Raw genomic sequence first — 8,756 nt, 5'->3', positions numbered from 1 at the left:
GCGGTGCTCCGAGCGGAGCAGGGCCTCGCCCAGCATCTGCATCTGCTCCAGCACCTCGCGGCGCATCTCCAGCGCCATGCGGTGCACGTGGTGGTTGGCGGCGTTATACATGATGGCGTTCTGGAACATGAGCATCAGGCTGCACTGGAATTGCGCCAAGGAACGGATGTGGCCCTTGGCCAGACCCCTCTTGATGCTGGTCAGGTCCATGGGCCTGCAGGAGGGACATGGAAGGAGAGCTGAAGGCACTGTTTGCGTCACGGCCCTGACAGCACAGCTCTCTGCAAGCAGTTTTAGCGCCTGGGGCTAAGCGGGGCAGTGAGGAGTGTTTGTTTCATTTCAGTTAGACAGAGTTCCGCCAGCGTGGTACTTGTCATCGGGCAGCCTGGCAGGCCATCAGCTGTCACTTCTAACAAATGTGATGAGGAGCTGCGGGGAATTCAAGAGCGAGCCCATTAGTTCTCATGAAGTCAGCCCAGGTCTTGGTGGAGAAAGAAAAGTTGCTAAAATAGGGATCTATTAAAACCCCTTAAAATCAAATGGTGCCGCTAGCCAAAATAGCACTGCTGATAGGGGAACGTGACGGGGAATAAATATGACTTCTCTTATTTTGACACAATGAGAAAATGAATGGCTGCAGAGAGGATGACTGTGACCAGAATAGAACATGATTCAGCTCTGAAAAATGCCCTTAATCTATCTGGGAAATATTCTTATAACCTACTTCTCCACTGAGACTACATTTGGGGAAAAAGCAGAGTGGATACTGACAGAGACACCGGTTTCCAACATGGAAACTGCTGGGCTGCAGAGGCTGAATCCCCAGCTCAGGCAGGGGGCACAGCTGCAGACCTGATCTGCAGTACATCAGTCCATGCAAGGCCAGCAAAGGGCAGGCACAGTGCATGTTAGCACCATGGTCACTGCAGACTTCCAGGTCCTGGTCACCTGGAAGGGAGTTTTGATAACAGAAGTCAGTCAGTGGGAGATGCTGATGGCAGCCAGAGTCGGTGGGACAGAAGGAAGGAAGCAGTCCCATTAGTGTTTTGGAACCAGAGATGACCCGAACCAGTTGTTGGGTGCCAGAGAAGGCAGAGAAAACAGAGAGAAATCAGCTAGTGAATAGTTCTTCCACAAACTTACCTCTTCACCACCTCGCTGTACCCAGGAGCTTGTTTGTCTGACACTGCCTTCAGGAACGGGCCACTGCATCTACAGGGACAAGCACAAAAAATGACCTCTGTCTGCCCTTGAGCAGGGGCTAAAGACAACATGGCAGCAGGACCAATGCTTGCCTCTTACTCATGGCCATGAGGGCCACAGCTCATCAGCAGCTTCTGGTGTTCAGCAGCCGGCACAGCCAGGCATGGGAGGAGGCTGAGCCCCTTGCTGAAGCTGTCTTTGCCAGCTGTGTAGGAAGCAACACTTGGACTCTGGCATGTTACACAGAGGAAATAAATATGCAGTGTTCTCTCAATCTTTGCAGCACACAGCTGTTCTTGTTGCAAGAGCAGCCAGAAGCAAAGCCATGGAGAGACACACCATCCTGTGGCGGCTGTTGTGGAAGGGAGGACAAGGTGACATGGGAACTGGCACATAATATAATGTCAATTTGACCCTTTGCCCCTACATACCTGTGACTGGCTATCATCTTCCAGATGGACAGGACAGTTCTTTTGAAATGAGAATGCTGCATGGGGTTATCCCAGCTCAGTTGCATCCTGTGGAGAGTATATAATGCCAGATTGTTACGTTTGAGACAAAGCATGAATTGGTGCACCCACCACATCCAGATGGATAAAGCCCAGAGATCTTTTTTCTTTAGCTACACAAAGCAATGGTGGAAGTGTTCTGCATCTGAACACACAACTAAGCATCCAGAATGCAGGAAGATGCAGGGTGACATGCTGGAACAAGGATAGAGCTGCCCAGCTTTAAGGGGCAAGCTGGACAGAAAAGCTCACACTACTCTGAAGTTCAGAGCTTTACATTTTTAAACTCAGATTCCTATCCCATGAAATTACGGTATTCCTTCTAAAGACAGCCCAGGTAATCATACAAGTGGTAAAGCCCATGTGTGACTGACAAGCCTGTGCTTGCTTAAAGGTAATGCCTCTCTTAAGAGCTGGACTGGACATTACCTAATAAAGCACAATGCCAAGCTCACACAAAGCCTCGCTGCCTTGAAGAAACATGTATTTTCCAGTTAACCTTATTTAACCACTATTCTTATTACTTACTTTTGGGATAAGTGCTAAAAAATACTGGCAGACCCATAGGGACAGTACAAATTAGCTCCTTCCCTCCTGCTCTCCACGGGTATTTCACCTTCTTAGAGGTGACCTGTGCCACATACATCTTCTCATGTGAATCAAAGGAAACAGTTGTTCTGGTACACCTGCCAGAGTGCAGACAGACTTACAGCTGCGGGTTGGCAGGGCTTGTGGAGCCCAACATGGGGTCTGCAGAAGTGCAGTCGCTATCATCTTGGTCCTGGGCTTGGTTAATCTCCTGTGAATCTGGCTCACACAGAGTTTTTTCTCCAGGTGCCTCTTGAGTCTTGTCCTGAAGAGCACAGAGGAAAATGGAGATCTGGTTAAAATGGCAGCCCACCATTTGAATCCCTTAAGCAGAAACCAGCCTGCAGCATATGCTCTTAGTGCATCCAATTTCAGATAGGAGCTACTTCTCTCTATATTATTCTAGAAGATGATGTTTGACTTTATTCAGATCTTCATTGTGCTGGCCAAGACTCCAGTAACAGTTGGGTTTGATCTCTTGGATCATAACCACCTCCAGCTAACACAAACACTGTGGAGATGACTGGTGCCCAGAGGTGTGTCTGTCTTCTTTTCTGGGAAGAGTCATGGATATACAGAGGGCAATCAGGAGCTGAGGTAAGACTGCCTCAGGCTTGTTAAACCTCAAGACACAGAAAACAGGATCCCCAGGAGTGCACAGAGTTGTTTCCTCAAAAACTCCCACATGAAAATGACAGAGAATAGACTCAGCCAAGAAGGAGAGTTGTGCTGTTGGCGCAGTGATTTTCCAATAAAATGGAAAAGGAGATGCAAGGAAAGAGGATTTCTGGAGTCCAGAAGTGGGACTCTTGAGAATTGCCTAACATGAGATCTGAAGCACAGAGCAGACTCCTCAGAAGGAACACAGACACTGCTATGTATGGCTTTGACCACTGGGCAGATCACAAGGGAACTGTTCAGAATAACCCTGTTCAGGCTTAACAGGTGAAATGTGAAACCCTTAGTACAGAATCACAGAACCACCAAGGTTGGAAAAAAACCTCCCACATCATCTAGTCCAACCATCCACCTATCACCAATACTTTCCCATTAAACGAAGTCCCTTGGTACAGAATCACAGAAAAACCCTGGAAATAATTTCTGCCTCCAGTGTCTAAGTGTGCAAGGCAACAAACTGAGTACTGGATTGAAAAACTGGGCACTGTTCTTCCACTGCTGTGGTATTATAGCTTGTTCCAGCAACACCTCGCAGACTGGTGAGAGCTGAGTGTCCCCCAGACGCAGGATTAGTGCAAACACAGGCTAGACAGTGCCTGCTTCCAAGACATGACGGTCTCCTGGGGCAGATGGTTATTGGTATTGCTTGTACATCCACGTGGGCCTGAAACCAGCCAAGCTGTGTGCTGCATAACACAGTAATTAGAACAAACCAAGTATTCCAGTCTTGCATTAAACCTGGGAGCAGACTGCCAGCTCTCATGAGTCACCTTTGTATTGCCAAGGAGCAATTCCTCCAACTCACATCTGAGGGTTTGATCTGTAACAAGCTTCCTGTTCATAAAGATGCACATCCATACACAAAAACCATCCTTCCCCTCATACATTTCCTTTGCATTCACCTCCCTGCTGTCTCCTTGTCTGCGTTCCTCTCTCCCCAGCTGGAACATGGGACTTCCCCATCTCTGCTAGAGATGATTTCCTTCACCATCTCATCTCTCTTAGGACCACCTGTCCCCTACCTCTCTTCCTGGGAAGTGTTCTTTTTCATCTTCTGCTAGGACATGTGGCTGACTTTCCTCTGCTCTTGAGACAACTGTCCTGGTGGTCTCTTCCTGGCATCTTAGATCTTCCCCATCATCCTGCTTCCCAGAGCCAGAATAATCCCATAGAGTCTCTGCTGAATCTGTGCAGCTGACACGGAGAGGTTCCAGCAACTGGGTTATCTGTAATGCAGAGATTTATTGCTTCAAATTGTGAAGGCAAAGGGAAGAAAAATAAGCAGCACAAATACTATTTTTGCTTTCGCTCACTCACGTCTTTCCATTTTTAGGAATCCTTGCAAAATCTTCTGATGAAGCCCTGTGTTGTTATTTCAATGTCAGCTCAGTGACATCTCTGTGCTTTAGGGTGAGCTGTGTTTTGGCAAAGCAGCTGCCTGGCTGCTGTGCCAGCTTTAAACGAGAGCAAGGACTAGGCTTGGAATAGGGAGCAAATTAACTCTGGGCACCTGTATTTCCCCCAAAATATTTCTGTTGTCAGAATGGTGGAGAGACTGAAAACTCTACTTATTTCAAGGCCAGAACTACGCAGCCCACTTTGCTGTCATCCAAACAGCTGTACCTCTGAGAAGAACTGGAGAAGACTGTCATCTTCGTATTGCCTCTCTGCCTTTTGGAAGTCTTCGCTATCATCCTCCCAGAGAGGATCACTGAACTCCAGCCTGCTGTCTGTCTCTTGGCTGCTTTCCTCCGGCTTCCCTATAGCCACCTCTTCGGTATCCCTCCAGTTTCCCACTTCCAGATCCAAACTTGAATGCCAGCTGAGAAGAGATTGTAAGTCACTGTCCTCTGACTCCGACTCAGAACTGCACCACACCCAGGGATGGCCCATCTGCAAACAAACACAAAGAGAGAAACAGCAATTTCTTTGTACCCTGATCCAGAACTACGAAGTCCAGTTCATTTCCTTACTCAGAGAGCCAAAACACAGCAAGAACTTTGCGAGGCGAGCAGCCTACTCCTAAGCCCACACTTAACAGCACATGGCAGGGCTGTAGCTCTGCAACACAAACTGACATTTCAGAGCAAGCGAATTATGATTTTCCAGTGCTTTTGCTGTGCTCTCCCCCAGCTGGTGCTCAGGGAATGCTAAGTTTCTTTGGAGCATTTGGCTTTGTCTGATGCTACACGTTTGGGCACTGATAACAGGCAGCAGCAAGTTCAAAACCAAGTCATGCTGCTGACAGCCGTGAGCCAGCGGTGACTCCAAGGGTCATCCACTCACTGGAAGTTCCCTCACTGTACCATAAGAACTTTTTACGTTGGAAATAACTTATTACAAACACTACAGAACCTTTGTGCTGAAAACGACAGCTGTGATTTAACTGGATGGTGGTGACTGGTGTACCTGAGCCAGAACTGGAACCAAACACACTCATCCACTGATGGATCAGTTCTACACACGTTTCATAAAGTTAGCATTTCTTGTAAGATGGAAGAAACCATTCCTTTCATCTCCACTCATTAATCCACGCCTAAGTCTCTTCCAGAGTATGAGTCCAACATGATTTCTCTGCAGTCAGGGGAACTGGTTGCAGAATCACTCTAACAACAGTAAATGGCTCTTAGAAAATCTGTATCTTGCTAGTGAACTCAGCTGCCTGGATGAGAATGCCATGGAGAATTCTACATATTCATTAGCAATCTCTTTAGAGTTTTCAGTTAATTATGTACAACCTAATCTTTCCAGGGTCTTGAACAAGCACATTTCTCACTGACTTCCTTTCGCATTCTCAGGACTGCTACCACAGCAGCAAACGCAGCCTACGGTGCATAACTGGGAGAAATAAAGAATCCGATGGGTTTGGGATGAGCATATTTGTTTTTCTTTTATGCACTTACAGCGAGAGCTGGGATCTCACTGGCCTCCCTTCCGAAACCTATTTCAAAGTTAACAGCAGCAGGAGCAGATAAAATTTGATGAGGCAGGAGATAATACTACCTGCTCTCAGCTTCCAGCTAAAGGAGTTGGGCAAACTGTGATTTCATCTGACGACGACCAGTGCCCAAAGCACTGCACTGTGGGCAGAGCTGGCTGCACACGCATAACCAGTCACCACAGCTCTGCCAAGGAACAGAAAAGCCTTAGGCTAGGGTAATCCAATCGCTTGTGATCATCTTTCTGTACTCCAGTCCAGAGGGATAACCATCTAAAACCAGGAAGCCTAGGTAACTTGGGCTTAAGCACTGATTAAAAAGATCTTCGGCCTTATGTTCAGCTGCACTAAATCTTGGAAGACTCAAGATGCCGGAGAGCTGAACAGCAGCATTAGTGTGAGACAAGCGGGATGAGTGAAGTAATTACAGCCTGCTTAGTTCCACATCAGTTTGATACAAAAATAAGGGATGAAAGATTGGGAATTCAACCTCTAATTAAGGACTGCCTTGCGGACTTTACATAAGTTGCCAACAGGGAATCGTTATCAAACGGGAAAGTTTTAGTTCACTTTGCAGAGATCAGACGCTGCGCAACGCCTGCTGATATAAGAAAAAGCTGTTAGATATAAAGAAGATGGACTTTGAAAGGAATTTACATGTCAAAACAAGGAAAATGATAAAAGCCCGCTCTCCAGCAAATGAAACGTAGAATCCACAATAAAGCAGGCAAAAAAAGAAAGAAAAAAAAAGAACAATTTGCTGAAGACATAAAAGCAAATAACAACAACAAACATCAGAAGCAGAAAGCTGCCAGATGATCAGTGGGGGTGACGCACCATCAGTGCCAAACACCTCAGTGGGAAAACAGGGTCAGTTGGAAAACCTGCATTAATCGTAATTATCAGCTGTTGCCACAGAGGAAATCACAGAAGTCCCAGAGAGACTTTCTCTTGAGATAGAGACTATTTCTAATTAAAATGTCAGCAGAGGAGGTTTTAAAACAGTTGGAGGGGGGGAGTAAGCCACAGAATGACTTGGACTCGTGAGTCCCTAAGAAGCTTAAATATAAAGTGACCAAACCTATACGCTGTAGCTTGCAGTTTGAATTAGCCATAGCACTAGGAAAACAAAAGAGCAGTTGTTATTTCTGTCTGTAGAAAGGTGGATTAAGGAGATGCAGCATGGGCTTTGTATTTAGAGTAGTACAAAACACTGCAAAGTACAAAATGAGGAGTCAGAGCATGAGAAGGTGAATTGGGAAAGAGGCAACAGGGCTATAGAGGGGAAAGCTGCATTTCAGATTTTTGAAGTTATTAAACAACATCATTACAGGTTATTAAAATGTCACGGGCTCTCTGAGTAGGAAAAAACCTCTAATGGTTAAAGGAAGAAACCAAGGGTAAGAATGAAGACCAACTTTCCACAATGAAAGCAAGTTACCAGTGGGCATGACAGAGGTCCTCCCACGTGCTGGAATTTCCATTGCCCAACACAAACAAACAGAGGCAGAGGTGCTACAGAGGAGCCAGAGCCAGACTCTTCTCAACAGCCAGCGTCGAAAGGAGAGGAGGCAGTGATGACAAGCTGCATCAGGGAAATTCAGCCTATGTTTACTCTATGGGGGTGGGTAAGCACTGAAACAAGCTGTCCAAAAAGATGATGAAATCTGCATCCTTGCAGATTTTCAGAACTTGACAAGGCTCCGAGCAATCTGCTCTAGCTTTCAAGCTGGCCCTGCTCTGAGCAGCAGGTTGGACTAGATGATCCTCAGAAATCTTTGCCAGCTTATATTATTCCACAAAATACCAAAAAGGAAAAGAACCCTCTGACTTTTTGTGCCATGAGAGTCTCTAGAGATCGAGGCCATAAAAATTCGAATGAGAAATTTGTTCCCAAGTTCAGCAGTGAGGGACAGTGAATCAGTAAGTAAAGGACTGTACATTGCTAGCACCAAGTACAAAGCAACCCTTGCTGGAAATATACCTTACATTAATCAAGCATGGTATACAACACAGCAGGCACAACAAACTTCAACACAAAACTTGGGAAAGTCAAGACCTCTTATTAATTAAGGTAACAATCCCTCTATATTAATTGTAATGACTGTTTCCTGCAACTGGTGTGACAGAAAGCTGAGTCCTGCACACATGCAAACACACACATACATGCAAACACACACACACACACACACACACACACACACACACACACAAACACCTCCTAGCTGCTGCAAACATCAGGACCATGAGATTTTTTTTGTTGTTCTTTTCTCCTGTAAATGTAAATGGGCAAAAAATTGCACAAAAGTTAGCAGAAAATCAGGTAACTTGAGCACTGTCAGGAGTTTAAACTCAGTCATCTATGCTGCTAAGAACTGTAATAACCAGCTGAAAAAAAAAAGTTAAAAGTTTCTGCTGTGAAACCAGATACAGGCAAGCCTGCAGCTGTGAGAAACAGATTTTCACCACAACTCACATACTCTTCTCAAATTTCTAGGCAAATAACATGGCATTCAATATACTGGTCTCTTAAGGAAAGCTCCAGTGAGACTGTAGCATTTCCACTTTTCATGGTCAGATGTCCCATTTCATAACAAGAGTGCCATATCCTTACACCCAGGCAGGAAACCTTCCCTTCCATCCAAGCACTATGCAGCATTCTAATGATTAATGTACTGCCTCTAACGTCAAAGCACTGCAGTGCTTATGTGCTTTTAAAGGGTAACTGGAAGTGAGCTGTACCTGCAGAAATTCAAGGTTTGTATGCACACTCGTACAAGAGCAGGGTTCCTCACTGAAGAGAGCTGTGATGCTCAGAAAACTGAACACTGTATACTGGA

The sequence above is a fragment of the Meleagris gallopavo genome, chromosome 15 (genome assembly GCF_000146605.3).
Source record: "Meleagris gallopavo isolate NT-WF06-2002-E0010 breed Aviagen turkey brand Nicholas breeding stock chromosome 15, Turkey_5.1, whole genome shotgun sequence".
NCBI classification, from domain to species: Eukaryota; Metazoa; Chordata; class Aves; order Galliformes; family Phasianidae; genus Meleagris; species Meleagris gallopavo.
The sequence above is the reverse complement of the archived record's forward strand: the minus strand, read 5'-3'. Positions refer to the sequence as shown.